The 15,819-nt window shown below is 40.5% G+C and overlaps 1 protein-coding gene and 1 long non-coding RNA gene across 4 annotated transcripts in view; one reads left to right on the top strand and one right to left on the bottom strand.

Annotated features, from left to right (window-relative positions):
- The window catches only part of SEMA5A (semaphorin 5A), a 519,394-nt gene that overhangs the window by 184,461 nt on the left and 319,114 nt on the right, over positions 1-15,819 (top strand). The window lies entirely within an intron of this gene.
- Positions 130-15,809, bottom strand: LOC117064742. 2 transcript variants are annotated; one of them, XR_004429646.1, is made up of 3 exons: positions 15,658-15,809; positions 10,403-10,511; positions 130-211 (listed from the first exon to the last, which is right to left on the bottom strand). It is a non-coding gene; the product is annotated as an uncharacterized LOC117064742 (long non-coding RNA). The 2 variants fall into 2 exon arrangements; XR_004429645.1 differs by lacking the exon at positions 130-211 and adding an exon at positions 9,467-9,679.

The raw sequence follows: 15,819 nt of genomic DNA, 5'->3' as shown, positions 1-15,819 counted from the left end.
GCAAGAGCAAAATACAAATGGAGATTTCTGTTGACATTGTTGACACTGACATTTTTATCACAAGTATTTAGTAGGAAAAAATCCATATATTTTATTTCAAGGATGGTTTGACCTCTAATTTGCATACATTTCCACAATTAATTACCATATAAAGAGATTACAGCCATGTTCCAATTGAGAATTCCATTGAGAATTTGCACTGCTTCACTACCTAGAAGCAAATGATTCAGAGATGAAATATTAACATATATGTTTTAAGTCATCAATGCAGTAAAGTTTAAAAACCCTTACTCCAAAAGCTCACTGGCTATTAAGCTAGAATATCCATTAGAAATATTTTGACTTCAGGTAATAGATAGTTAGTCTAATAGTGGTTTATATCATAAGGATGTTCATTGTCTCCTAACTAGATGCAAAGAGTAAGCAGTGCAGGGCTGGTTCAGAGCTCAGCAGCGGCAGCAAGGACCCAAGTGCTGTCGTTTTGCTCAGTCATCCTCACGGGGTTGGCTCTTGCCCTTGGTTTTTATTTCATGTTAGGATGGCTGCTGGCAGTGTTCAGAGACAGGCAGTAGTGGGAGGGTGGGGGTAACTGGCTTCTTTGCTCTCTGCTTAGTATCAGAAATCAACAACAAAAGCCAAATCTTACGTGGAAGCCATGTGCAGAATTGTTTGCATATGAATGGCCAGAGCTATTTGTGTGGCTGCCTCTAGGTGTAATTGAAAAGGAAGTGTCTGCCAAGGGGGAATGGAGAAAACCACTATTTAACTCCTGAGTCCAGCAGGCCTGGGACCAGGATTAGGTGAGTGAGGAAGTCATCTTGGGTACACTATTTAAATGGTGCTGAAACACTCAGTAATCAAGAGAAATAATACACTAATTCAATATTTTAAAAAGGTATATGAATGCAAAAAATCAAGCAATGATGAACAACACTCTAGATTTTAAATAAAGACAGTTTCTTGCCAAGCCCCATTGGGGCTCCAGGGTCTTTATTCAAAATGTTGATGGTGTGCTCATCCTGGATTTTTGCATTAATTTAGATCTTTAAAAATTATATTAAAGTACTATTTATCTTGATTACTGAATTTTTTCATATCCCCTGAAATTTTACACTCCAAACAAAGTACTTACTAGCCTTGCCCTTGCTCCAGCCCTGGTTATTTAACAAAATCAGGTTGTGTTAGCAAGGAAGGTCTGTACTAGGATAGTGTAGCGTGTCTCCTCAGCTGTGTTGTCAGTTCTGTATCTTTAATGCGTCTGGCCACAGAAATGGGTATCCTTATATATGTGTCATGGAATATGTCTGTCTCTCCTGTGATAAAACTCTGAATAAATGTAGACTCCATCTTCTGCTTTCCATAGGGCTCTTTCTGAACAAGGAGTACTCAATACATGTTTTATTGAATAACTGAACAGAAGCTCTTCTAACAAGAAACAGAAAACCCTTGCGAATTATTCCCAATCAAAGTCTGAGATACAAAGAAGAAAATAAATAATTCCTCATTTTTATATATTTTTTGTATTTTAGAAGAAATTTTATTGAATGACTTGAAATTCAAAATATGATTCACAACAGGTTTGGTGGAATGGAAGGATGTGTTGGTGCTTTTTATGCCTTTTGAGATGAGCAATGGGAATTTGCTCTCTTTAGGAATAGCTAAGTATGTTTTCAAATAACTTACGTTATAAAATTGTAGAAATTATAATTAAAAATTATGAAAGCTAGTGCACAATAATTTGTCCTTATAATTTTAATCTCACTATGTCTCTGGTCTGATTAAATAATATTCTGTATTGATAAGGTGTTTATTTGAAACCTCTTAAGCTTTTTTCTCCTCAAGAAGCATGATAAAAGCAAGCCATCTCTCATTGGGAAAAGCTTTAAAATTCTATTAGGATGTTCCTTGTGAATACTAGCTATGCTCCTTCAGTGAAAATATTATATGAAAAGAATTTCATCTAGACCTGTGAAGCCTGACTAATATAGATATGTAGTAGGAATTACATTCAGGGCTATCAAATAAGTTTGTATTAAGGGCCAAGTGCATTATTCACACCATTTGTAAGATAGAGTTCTTCACTCTCAAAGGTGTCTGCACAAAATTGTTCAATGTCTTCTCTGATTTAATTCAGATTTTGAAAGCTCATGTGACCTTCTAGAACTTCTCTCACTCAGGCAATTTGCTTTTGACCCATTCCTGGCCCACCATATAATTATGACCAGTCTTTGGAATTTAGGGAAAAGAAAGAACATATGGAAATAATAAATTTACATAGTTGGTTGTTGAAGATGCCTGCTATAAGAAAAATTAACTTAGGAAGGAAAGAAACGGTGGGAAGATTATATTGAACTTTGCATGTGTTTATCATTACTATACTTATTTCAGACTTCCCCTTCCTTCTGAGCCAAATTTGAGCACTCCAGGTTTCTTTAGCAACTTTTTTTTAAAGGAGCTAATGAAATATTGTGCTTCTCCTGTGAGCATCCTGCCTCATCGCCTGCCTACTTCCATATGCCCCATGTTTTCTGGGCACTTGAGATGCCTTTTTATTCTATTTTATTTTTCTTTGATTTAGTCATGCCATTCCATGAACTGAAAATAGTTTTTGCTACAACTGAGCAACTGACCCTTGGCAGCTCTGAATCTCTTGACAGAACCATGTAACTGATGTTTAGGGGAGGCAAGAAATATAGTTGGATAATATTCCATCTGTGGTATATTTTGTAATTCTCAAAGCCTCCAGTTTCCTTTACCTCCATAACTATGTGGAGCTTCGGTTGATATCACCAAGAATTTCACACTCCAAGTGAGAGAAAGATATCTCCCAAAGGATGTGTAATTCTATTATTCTGCAATGCTCTTTCTGTGACTTCAAGCCAAGTGAAAACATTTGCTAGTTCTGGAGGTACTTTTCAGCCAGTTTTACCATGTGACCTTCTAGAACTTCTCTCACTCAGGAAATTTGCTTTTGACCCATTCCTGCCCCACCATATAATTATGACCTCCCTTTCCTACTGCAGGAGGTGGGGGGTAGCAGCCATTCACTGTTTTAAGTGTCGATCCAGTATATGACCACATCTGCCTCCCTGCTCTGTTTGTTTTTTTCTTCTGCAGAACATTAAATGATTAGTGTGCATGGTTCAGACAGGAGCCATCTTCAGATGGAGTAAAACAGAAAAGATTATATCAGCGCTTTGCAATGATTTCCTGTGTGCTATATTTGCTCATACACAGATTAGAAAGACTTATGCCTTTTGTAGCCTGAGACCAAACTCCTCCGGCCACATAACCAAACAAAGGTATGTCCGAAGAACCTAGCATGGTTGTAAGATCTCATGAACAATTCTGCTTTTTTGAAATGTACTTTAGAGTCCTAGAATCTTTAATGACTGGATTTTCCTAACTCTGTTCAAAGAAATAAAAACTCAAGAGTAAAAAGTAAGATGCATTATAAATATTATGCTGAGATGAGGCAGTCCCTGAAAAATCCTGTAGACTCCCTCAGGGCCAGGTGTGGTGCTGAATAGTTTCAGCCAGTCTGTTGTTTCTCATTTGGGCATTTGCAGATAGATGCTTTTGCACGTAAAAAAATGAAACTTCTAGTTTAAGACTAAAGAGTTTCTGCTTTCAACTCAGCTCCTAACCACAGAAATCATCTTACATTTGATATTCATCTAGCCAAGGGAACATACTGAGAGGTTGGGAAGTGTGTGGGCTGGGTTTCAAAACCATGGGCAAGTAGGTTAACTTTGTGTTCACTTGGGTTTTTATATCCTCTTTTTTTGGGATATAATTAATGGTTAAATAGTAGTTTAAATTATATTTTTAAATGCAGATGTAAAATTGAAAGGATGGACTTAAAACTACCTATCTTCCCTTAAGATTTAAAATGTTCATATTTCTCAACATGACAACACTGGAATAGCATTCAAACTAAGTGTCTCTGCCCACGTAGCGTTGGGAGTCTGTTGGGAGTTGGTCTGTTTTGCGGATCTAGGGTCCAAATTCTGTCACTGATTGTTCTGTTGACACGCTTAGTTCCATTCATTGTTTCATTAGTGTGTACCCTTTACACACTACGTAGGGTAGTATTTCTAGTTACTCTGGAATTGAGGTGAAAACATAAAGAAGATAGTTCTTTTGTAAGATTTCCAGCAAAACAGTAGGCTGAGTTGATGGGATAAATCTCTTACCCTCATATAGTGGCACTAAAAAAATAGAGAACGTCCCCAAAGCAAGAAAGGGACAGTTCCAGGGGACAGAAACAAGAAAGAGAGGTCAAGTCTGGAATCCTCAGTAGGAACCCAAGTTGAAATGTCTCTGGGGGCTGGGGCTTATTCACATGCTCAGGGATGGGAGAAGCTGGTGAGGCTTGAGTCTGATGAGCAGGGAGGCCAGAAACTGAATCCAGAAGCCACAGTGAGCTGTTCTACCTGCAAAACGAAAACACAAAAAAACTGCAGATTCGCCCCCCAGGACGAGAAGAGGAAGATGGCTGTGGGTGGACATTGTCTCATGAAGAAGGTGCGGCCTCTAGGTTCCCACGGGGCGCTCAAATAAGATCCTTCCTTGCCAGCAGAGTCCTGAACACCAAGTCTTCGCGTTTGAGTGCGCCCTCTAGTGTTCATGCACATGGCAGTGTTCTCCGTTCCTGGATTTGGGGCTCTTGTAAACACAGCTTTTTGGTGATGGTGAACTCAAGTCAAAGGGTGCACACTAATGAAACAATGAATGGGACTAAGCGCGTCAGCAGAGCAATCGGTGACAGAATTTGGACCCTAGATCTGCGAAATAGACCAACTCCCAACAGACTTGAAGGTGTTTAAAGAGATACATACGTAAAGAGCAATTACTTTTGCACCAACCTAGTAGCATCAATAAGGTCAGAGCAAGAAATCATGATGTGGATGAGAGAGAGTATAGATGTAGTGAGAAAGAGCATTATGAGGTGGAAGAAAATGCTGAGGAAATCTCTTAGAAGGTGATGCATGGAGAGGAACAGATTAACTCACATTTAAACCCAGAGTAAGACATTTATTATTTATCTAGAACTCACAACATATAAACATATATGTGACTCAGTTCTACCTCACAGGAAAAATGGAGGTGATGCTGGTATAATTTTCATCACTTTCCCTCCTTTCTGTATAACAGAACCATGTATTCATCTTAGTTTTAAGGAAGAAGGTAGGTGATGCTGCATAGACTTGAGTTTTTGTGGTGGTGGTTGTGGTTTTTTTTTTTTTTTTTTGAGACAGAATCTTGCTCTGTTGCCCAGGCTGGAGTGCAGTGGCATGATCTTGCCTCACTGCAACCTCTGCCTCCTGGGTTCAAGTGATTCTTGTGCCTCAGCCTTCCAAGTAGCTGGGATTACAGGCGCCCGCCACCTTGCCCGGCTAGTTTTCGTATTTTTAGTAGAGACAGGGTTTCGCCATGTTGGCCAGGCTGGTCCCGAACTCTTGACCTCAGGTGATCTACCTGCCTCGGCCTCCCAAAGTGCTGGGATATCAGGCATGTGCCACTGCAGCTGGCCAGACTTGAGGTTTTAAAGGGCAAGATTTCTGTCTTATTTATTTTTGTGCCCCAAAGAAATACTAAATAGATCTTGGTGTAGAGAATGACTATATATTTAATCCTTTGCTGTTAAAGAACTTAATACTCTCTCCCCTAGGATGAAGAAGATAGAAAATTGGGCATTCAAAAGATAAATCATGGATTGATAAAGAAAATTATAAAATGAAAAGAATCATTTGTGTTTCTTGCTTTTCCTATCTTAGAGCTCTAGTTTTCTTGCTTGAATAATGTAAGTAGTAATATATGGCTTCAGGGATTTTTCAAGGATTCAGGAATGTGTACGTAAAATACCCACTGTGTTGCTCAGCCTAGTGCTGAGAATATTGTATGCACCCAGTGTGTACTATTATGGGTGTCATTATTTTCATTGCTGTTTTATTATTTTCACCATCATCTGAAAAGGTATTTCCAAGAGTGTGTACTAAAGCTTCGTTTCTTTTGTAAGCTATTGTATTGTTATAAAAAGCAAGGCACTGGACTTAATAAAAATTTATTTGCTTTGGGGGACACAATTGAGATAGTTCTTTCCTGCGTCTCTATCTCATAATCTACTCTCTCTGTAGAGTAGTGTATATTTTCTCAATTATATGTATTTTGAAAAACACCTTTACTGATTTTTACACTATTAAAAATGTCTCTTTTGTGATATCTATCAAATTTCTTAAGACTCTCACTGCTGTATTCCATCAGTGTCACCTACAGAATCAAATCCCATCCGTCTGGAGAACACGGTATACATTATCTCCACAGGTGTGTGCCTACCTGATGCTAACTTCTGATGAATGTACTAACAGTACAGGTGAAGTAGGATGACCCACTGCAGAGGTTAATAGTGGTTCATCTAGTGAATAGTTCATTGAACTACACAAGAGATTCAAAGGCTGTTGCTGAGAGACAATGTCACAGTTGAAATTCTTGTTTATCTGGAATTTAAAAACTAAACAAAACCATGTCTATATTTCTCGTTGTATTTCTATAAAACAAGGATAACAAAAATTTTAAAATCTATTAGACAACCTTAGGAGAATCAACCTCCTAGTGTTGTCAAAGGAATGATTTTATCAGTGCAGTTCTGAATTCTAGGTCATTCTACCTCTTCTGCCCCAGTGGTTCTTAATCTTCAAAACTGGATGGACATTTTGCCTTTAAAGGGTAATATTTTTTCATAGTTTTTTGTTTCTTTGTTTTTCCTCTGCAAGGAAATACTTATTTGAGAGTTATACTAACCTGAATACTTAATTGCCTAACAAGTCAGCATGGAGTGGTGGCAAATATAAAGACGGAATTGATTGGAATTGGTTAAATTTTGGCTTAAAAAAAAAAACACGGCAAAATCAGCTGTAGAGGAATAGTTATTATAGGTACGAAAGTTACATCATGACCTTCAGGAAAGGAAGGACTGACTCATTTCAGATTCCATAGATGTCTAACCTATCATCAACTCAGCTTCAGTTTGGTTAGGCAAGGAAATTCCTTCTCTGGCCATTCCTTTACTCTGGCTACTATGTTATAAAGGGAATCTATTGGATAAAGACCAAGCCAAGCTAAGCATAGCAATGTCAAGTTCCAACAGTGCCTCACAATAGCAATCCAACAACAAATGCTTACTGAGTGCCTTACATACAGTATACCATTTAGTCTTTATAAAAGTTGTATAAAGTGACCATTTTTCCCCTTTTATATAGCTGAGGAAAAAAAAAAAACTAAGGAATTTAATTAACTGGTCCACGAACCCATGGTGCTTCTGGAACAGAGCAGAGGCTAGATTCCTGGCCTGTCACACTGCAAAGGCCAGGTTCTCATATTCTGCAGCCTCTAGCTGGTCGGGGGAGGAGCTGCTACTGTGGTGTTCCTGCCTTGTGTGCATGTCTATGAGTGTGTGTGTGTCTGGTTTGATTGCTGGTGCTGAGGATCGGGGGGCCTGCCTGGGAGCGGAAATGGGTTGAGCCCTAATTAACAGGTATGTGCTCACCTTTTTCACTTTGAATTTTTCCATAGCCCCACATCCTACTATCTTTACAAGAGGCCTCTGAACCAGTGCTTTGCTCCTTGAATCAAAAAGTTTTGAGGGAAAATTATCTCATCATATACCTCAGTGCCTCAATCTAGAGCCTCCTTTTCTGGATTCCAGGCATATTTATCATAGCATAGAGGACAGGCGTACTTCAAATGTAGTTCAAAGAACTCTCTCCTAGCATCCCAAGCTTTGTCTTATGTTCCAGCTTCATTTCTTTCAACATAGAGGGTGCACTGAATGACTCATGTTCATTCATTCATCAATGTGTTTGACATTTATTCATTCAGTCACTTTTTGAAGCCACATCCATTCATTCACTAAATCACATCTTTAGCAAGTGCCCGCATCAGGGCAGCCTTTGCATTAGGCACTGGGAGTGTAGGACACAGCAGCGCACCTGCCATTTAGTGGAAAGATGGATGTGTCAACTGACAAATTGAATGCTGCAGCATAGGGCCTGAGAGGCAAGGTCTGGGCACTGTGTGCACAGGGAGGACCCTTCCTCTTGTTGAAGGAGATGTATAGAGAGGTTCTGTGGCAGCTGTCATCCCAGCTGGAGTCAGAATGACAGGTGTCAGAACACCAGGTAAGGGAAGGGAAGCCAAAGGAGCTCTGGGTGGTCCCTGGACCAAAAGCACATGGGACAGCACTGAAAATGGGGTTGAAGGTAAAACGGAGCCAGTGGGGTTCTTAGTGGCTTTGGTCTTATTGAGGTTGCATGTTAGAGATGCTGCCTGGAGCACTCAGGCACCGAGGAACAGACTTGGCATAGGCAGACAAGTAGTGATGGAATGAGAAGTATGGAGAGTACAAGCCAAAAGCAGTAGGGACAGAGGAAAGTGTGTTCTAGAAGCTGGAGCAACAGGACTCTGAACGCATGTTGGGGAAAGAATCACTGTTAGATACTCCAGATGATCCACTGTCTCAGTCTAGTGTGACAAAATTTAACAATCCCTCTTTCTTAACTGAATTTCAGCACTGGAAAATGCACTGCTCAGAATTCCTGTCCAAATAATGTTTGTTAAATAGCTGTAGTTTAAAGTGAGAGAGAATTTTGTCCCATAGTTATTCATCCATACTGTACGACATGACATGGAGCTAAGTAAGTTTTGCCTTATGTATCTTCAGACATGAAAGATACGAAGGGCCCCTCATCTTCACATGGGGCTTTGGAGCACTCCTCTGTGTCCAGGAGAGGTGCCTCACCTGGGGCTTCCTGTGTTGAAGTTACCAGGTAAAGGTTAGCTTGTTGGATAACAGTTCCTCCAACCCTGTCTTGGCACTCTAATCCCTTTGATAGACTCAACATTTGCAAAGAGGCTTATCTGTATTCCCAGAGTTTGCAGTGATACCGTGAGGATCTCTTCTTCCTGGGTATTTTTAACGGAGTAATGTTTATGTTTGGGGAGGAACAAAAATAGAAATGTTTATAACTGGTGGGGAAAAAAAAAGAACTAATGCAAGTTGGAGTCATGGGCTCGGTTGGTTCTGTTTGTGAAAACAATTCTTGCTAATTATAGCCCTCCTAGAATGACAGCATTATTATACTGACCATATGCAATTAACTTGGCTTTTCTTCCTCTGGGTATGAAAATAGAATGCACTGCAGTTTTCCCCTCTCATATTCCTAAGCAAGGACTACACATCCTTTGGTGGACACAGTCCAGCTTGAGTCATTTTTTAAGGAGTTCTAAAATCTCTGTATGGCATTAAATTTAATAGGTCCAGTATATCAAAAATAGAATTATAATTATGAAAAGTCAGTTAAAAGGAGGGTGGATGGTAAAATGAAATGAGATTTTTAATGGCTTGCCAAGAGTTATAATTAATGAGATGGAGATTTGGCCATGCATGTGACCTTCAGGTAGGAAACAGTCAAAGCCCTGTGTGAATGGGCTCAGGAAGGAGAATGATTTTTTTCAGAAGGAAAGGATTCTCTATGTCTTGCCAGCTGCTACATCCTCATCTTTCAGGGCTTTCTCTTGAAGTCGGGCTCACTGAATATGTTCAGGAGGCTGCTTGGTGTTCATATTAGGTGCATGAGAGTTTCGTTGGAAGAGACACAGCTAGCAACATGGTGGAATCCTGGAAGAAAGGAGCTCTTACTTAGACAATAAACTGCTTTATTTGATGGATCACTTGTAATTTTGCTCATAACACAGAGCTGCTTGTCATGACAATGTTAATTCGTGGGTATGATCTACTTCAGTATCTGTTTTGCACAGTGAATTTCTTTGAACCCTGGTTGCAAACAAAGAAAGAAGAAAATAACACAAAAGCATGCTGGCTTAAATGCCTAATGCCATCCTGCTGCACAACTTCCTCACACACCACACGGGCTCCCGAGGCTATAAAAATTGTTTTTGTCTGATTAAACACAAGTCCCTTTGAACTTGGTGGGGGTTCTTTTCCGCTTGCACTTTCTTGTAACTGTGTGCAGCCTTTTCTTTTTTTTTTTTCTGGTTTGATTTGGAATCCAAAGTGTCTACAAGTTGGCCCACTCTACCTCCTTCATCCTTTTCTTAAAGCCAGAAATGTGTGTTATTGTAACATCTGTTACATTCCATATCCTGAGGCACAGACAGGCAGAACTAAACGCTCTTCACTTACGTGTGTGCATGCACATGCACACACCAACCCTTTCTTCTAATACACAGAACATGGGTTGACTGGAAGGCAGAAGCAGATCAGAACAAATTATGTTCACAATTATGTTAGCAAACCATCCAATCATAACCAACAGAACCTCGATCTCTCAAGGTAACCCCCAGAGAAGAAATGCATCTACAATGGTGGCTGGGGACTTACCTGGGGCTATCAGCTCTCACTTCTGGGGAGAGAATTGAAGTGAAGGAGCAGGTTCCAATTTATATTGATGTCAGTAGAAACAGAATCCTATTGGGAAGTCCTTAAAAGCCTGTATGAAGATAAGGGATGTATCAGGGATGGCATTAAATAATCAAATTGATTCTAAGATCAAACTCGTCATAGCCATTCGCTCTGAAATTCTCCAGTGAACTATAGAGGTTGTAGATAGAGAGGAATAAGATGACCCTCGTAATACAGGGATGTGGGCTTTATTCATTCATTTCTGCATGCATTCATTTGTTCTAATGCTGAACACTCCACACATCTTTCTTCCAACTCTCAGTATGAGTGGCCATTTTCTTCTCTTTCTGTCATGCTTCGCCTTGATGTCCCCTCTAGCACCTTATTAAATGATATCTGTATGTTGAGGGCTACCAAACCTTTATCTTCTGCCCAGCCCCTTCTGAGCTCCAGAACCTCCCTGTTCCCACCTTACTCACATCTCCATTGCAATTTCTAGTGAAGACTTCTGTGTAGACATCCAGGAAAGAACTATTGGATTGTTCCCCAAATTTGTTTTTTTCCATCTCTCCTGTCTCAGAAATCACCCCATAGACTGAGTTGTTCTAGTGAAAATCTTGGGTGTTATTCTCAGTTTCTCATGTTTTCTTATTTTCCTAATCAGTTAGTTCAAAACGCTTCCTACATCTGCCCCCACTCCTCCATCTCCTCTAGACCGCTGTGGTCTATCCCACTTCCTGCATTCTCCATCCTCTGCAGACCATTCCCCACACTACAGTCCTAGGATTTTTTAAAAAATTGCCCCGCAGCTCATGCCTCTTCCTCAACTATTCCTTACATATACCTTGGCTTCCTAGTGCCGTAGACGAGGGTTGGCAAAAACTATAGCCACAGGCTGAGTCAGCCTCCCACTTGTCCTTGTGAATATTGTCTTAGTGGAACCCAACCATGCCCACTCTTGTCTGTGGTGACAACGGCAGAGTTGAGGAGTTAGGACAGAGACTATATTCCCACAAAGCCTAAAATACTATCCAGACCTTTGCAGCAAGTTTGCCAACCTCTCCCGTAGAATAACATCCAAAGCTTTTTACCTCTATTTGCAAGATAATGCATGCACTGGCCCTGCCTCCCTCACACCTCTCCTCTCCTGTCTCTTGTTACACTCCTGTCCTGCTTCTCTTGCTCAGTTTTTCCCTGGATCATCATCACCTTGGGGTCTTTCCCCAGACAACTCCCTCTCCTGGAATGCCCTTTGCCAAGACCTCATGTGACTTTTTCTTGTCATTCCAGTCTCAGCTTAAATGTTACCTGCACAGAGTGGCCTTCCTTACAGACTCTACCATGTTGCTCTAAGTCACACTCTACAAAGTCACTCTGTTTTATTTATTTATTTATTTATTTATTTATTTATTTTTGAGACGGAGTCTCGCTCTGCCGCCCAGGCTGGAGTGCAGTGGCCGGATCTCAGCTCACTGCAAGCTCCGCCTCCCGGGTTCACGCCATTCTCCTGCCTCAGCCTCCCGAGTAGCTGGGACTACAGGCGTCCGCCACGTCGCCTGGCTAGTTTTTTGTATTTTTTTTTAGTAGAGACAGGGGTTTCACCGTATTAGCCAGGATGGTCTCGATCTCCTGACCTTGTGATCTGCCCGTCTCGGCCTCCCAAAGTGCTGGGATTACAGGCTTGAGCCACCGCGCCCGGCCTCTCTGTTTTATTTACATCATGGCAGTGATTGCTTATTTCATTGATTCTGCCTCTCTCATTAGGATAAGCAGTTAATGAGAGGAACAGCCTTCTCTGCTTGTTTTCCTGCAGTGTCTGTAGTGTCTACAGCAGGACCAGGCACGGAGTAGGTACGCATGTGCCGCAGGAAGGCCTGAATGAACAAACAGCTGTCACGTGCCTGGGAGCAGACGGTCTAGTGAAGAAACATTAATGGGGTCAAGCACATAATTGAAGTTCACCATGACAAACACTGAAAACTGGGCCCAGAACGAAAAGGGTCTCTGAAGCTGTTTGGCACACATCAGGAAATGAGAATATAAACATGTCAAGAAAAATTGAAAACAAGATTAGAAATGCGACTGTCACGTTGAATTCACAACCCTCTCCCAGGAAGTCAGTGGGGCGGTAAATACGGCTTCTAGTTTGTCCATGTGATGGCTTCGTCCCTCGCTGGGAAACAAGAGTGATTATTATACCCCCTGGCGTATGGGTCTTGGCAGGTTAGTACCTTGAAATGAAACTGTGAAGAGATTCGCCAAAATAAACCAAAAAGGGCAAAGCCAAGGAAGGATATTTATTTCCCTCATTGCCTCGCGAACCTGTCTTTGCAGAGCCTGGTGATTTGGAGGTGTGGCATGCTGAACTCTCTGGGGGATGCTGGGCCATGGCAGAAATCCACCTCTCTTGGAAATAAAAACCCTGAAACCGTAAATGTCAGCCTTTGTTTCTTTTTTTTAACATGTGCTTTTTCTTTTTTTAAAGTTTAACATCTTGGGTGTTTGACTTGGGGCTGCTGGTACCAAAGCAAGCCTGGGAGTGAGGCCAGTGGCTTTGATGGGACTGTAGATAACATTAACCAATGGGCTGTGCTAGGAATTTGAGAAGGTTTGCTTTTTTCTTATTTTTCCCTCAGAGGAAATGGAAGTATAGTAATTAGCTGGAGTTTCAAAATGGTTTTGTGTGAAAGTATAGAAAATACTCAACTTATGAAGATGGTAATGATTTCCTGCATGTCCTTATCATTTTCACTGGAAGATATTAAAGGCCATATAAAACTATGGGATGCAATATTGTAGAAGTGCCCCTCCTTACTGATGCCATGTGATATATGATAAATTGTTTGGAGTGAACGATTAGGGGCTCTTTCTAAGCTAATCCACATTGATATCGAGCTGGGTGAATTTCAGCAAGACCCTCTACTCTTCTGGAGTCTTAGGGAAGAGGTTTGAGTAGATGTGCCCAGAGGTGGTTCCTTCTTACTTTAAAATTGTGTCTCTCTTTCTCTCTTTCTCTCCTTCCTTCCCTCCCTCCCTCTTTCTTTTCCTTCCTTCCTTCCTTCCTTCCTTCTTTCTTTCTTTTTCTTTCTTTCTTTTTCTCTCTTTCTTTCTCTCTCTCTCTCTTCTTCATTTCTAAAACACTATGCTTAGCATGTTTAATTATCTGTAATACATATTTGTTGAGTCTTTTACTCTATGATTTTCTAGAGCAGGGGTTGGCATACTTTTATTCTGGAAAAGGTAAGATAGTAAATATTTTGGCCCTTGCAGGTCAAATAGTCTGAACTCAACTCTGCCAGTGTAGCACAAATCCAGCCATAGAACATATATAAACAATGGGCATGGCTGTGTTCGGATAAAACTTTATTAACAAAAACAGGTGATGGGATAGATTGAGCCCATAGGTCATAGTTTGCCAATCCCTCTTTTAGAGCCTAGAGACTAATACTTATATTTTGTAAATGTTAAAAATGACCTTTCACTAAATTCACAATATTATTTAGATATAAACAATCCCATGTAAAATGATCAGAAGAATGATAGAATATAGTTCATAAGTGCTTCTTTAACACAATTGCTAGTCAAGATATATAAAATTGGACCAGGTATGGTGGCTCACGCCTGTAATCCCAGCACTTTGGGAAGCAGAGGCCAGTGGATCTCTTGGGCCTGGGAATTTGAGACCAGCCTGGGCAACATGGCGAAACCCTGTTTTTACCAAAAATACAAAAATTTGCCAGCGCCATAAACTGGTCTCCAGATAGATAGATGATACATAGAGAGATAGATAGATACATAGATACAAATTAAAAAAAAAAAAAGATGTATCAGATTGGCAGTGTCTGGTGGCCTGGAAAGGAGGGAGGTTAGGGAGGTTATTAAGGAAGAATACAGATGATATATAGGACTGCATGCTGCTTTGATATGACCCATGTTCCATTTAACACATGCATTGAAGACTATTTCACTAGATATAAGAAGACAGATATTAGTAAACTTATACCCTACTCTTAAGTACCCCCAACCTGTTATATTCATTAGAATTTGAAAAAACAGGGAGTACATAGGAAGATAATTCAGACAGGATGGAATCCTGATATCAACATGGAGAAATGAGAATCAGTGTTATGACAAGGCTAAGGGGGTCTCCTTGAATGAATGATGAGAAAGAAGTGAAAAGCAGGGGAGTGTGAGAAAGAGTGAAGGCCAAAAGTAGAGTGCCTTGGTCTGTAGACCCTCGCAGACAGAGAAAGCCAATGCAAGTAGAGTACAGCTTTGAGACTTGGGATTTGATTGGCTTCCAAAAGTTTTTAGCTAGTCCATATGTCTGGAAGTCCATGGGGACACCACAGACTAAGAATATGTCTTCACCTGTGTGGGTGTATTTCACAATGAACTGGGGACACTCATGACGTGGGATCTGACTTTTCTTCTATCCCACTCTGTTGAAATATTTATCCAAAGCAGAATGCATTTTGGCTTTCTTCATTGAATATCAGTGTTAACTGCTCAATAGAATAATGGAACATGGAATGGAATGTCTATTATTTTTTCTTAATTTGTTGGTAATGTACTGGTTTCTGTGAGAGAGTAAGAATACATAAGGCAAGAAACTTCTTACGTTAATTTTGAAAAAAACAGGGCAGGGGCTGTAAAATATGTGAAGAAAGATAACAATGAAACGCACTAATCATATCATGAGTGGCGTTTGTCTAGTTTCTAGTCACATGCCTATTACAACTCAAATAAAGCTTGATCCTAGGAAGGAATTTACCCTTTGGAAAAGCTACAGACTGGCTGCCTAAGAGATTCTGATGCTATTGGAGGGAACTGGATCATGAGTGGCGTTTGTCTGGTTTATAGCCACATGCCTATTACAGCTCATGTAAAGAAGTTGCAAGCTTGATCCTAGGAAGGAATTTACCCTTTGGAAAAGCTACAGACTGGCTGCCTAAGAGATTCTGATGCTATTGGAGGGAACTGGATGTCTTCCTAGATAATTCCTAGATTACCATAATGCCCTGATAAAGTGAGAGACTGATTTCTATGTATTTCTGACTCTTCCAAACTAACACATCTGTGTCCAGGGATATTTATATAGGTTTTGTCATTGTGTTTACTGGGATTATCATCACAAGAGGGAGAAGCTTTGAGTTGGTGGTGTCCAATACCCCTATCAGGTTCAATGATTCTCTAGAAGGACTCACAGAACTCAGAAAAGCATTTATACTTACAGTTAGGGTTGATTACAGTGACGGGATAGATGCAGATTAAAGTTAGCACCCATAAAAGGCAGTGGGGCAAAGCTCAGGAAAGACTGTGTATAAATCCTGAGCTCAGGAAAACTCGGGAAAGACTCTTCTCTCCCAGTGGAGTCAGAAGGACAGCACTGTGTT

This window comes from Trachypithecus francoisi, unplaced genomic scaffold (assembly GCF_009764315.1).
Source record: "Trachypithecus francoisi isolate TF-2019V2 unplaced genomic scaffold, Tfra_2.0 Lachesis_group2, whole genome shotgun sequence".
NCBI lineage: Eukaryota > Metazoa > Chordata > Mammalia > Primates > Cercopithecidae > Trachypithecus > Trachypithecus francoisi.
Note: the sequence above shows the minus strand (reverse complement) of the source record. Positions and strands in the feature narration are given on the sequence as shown.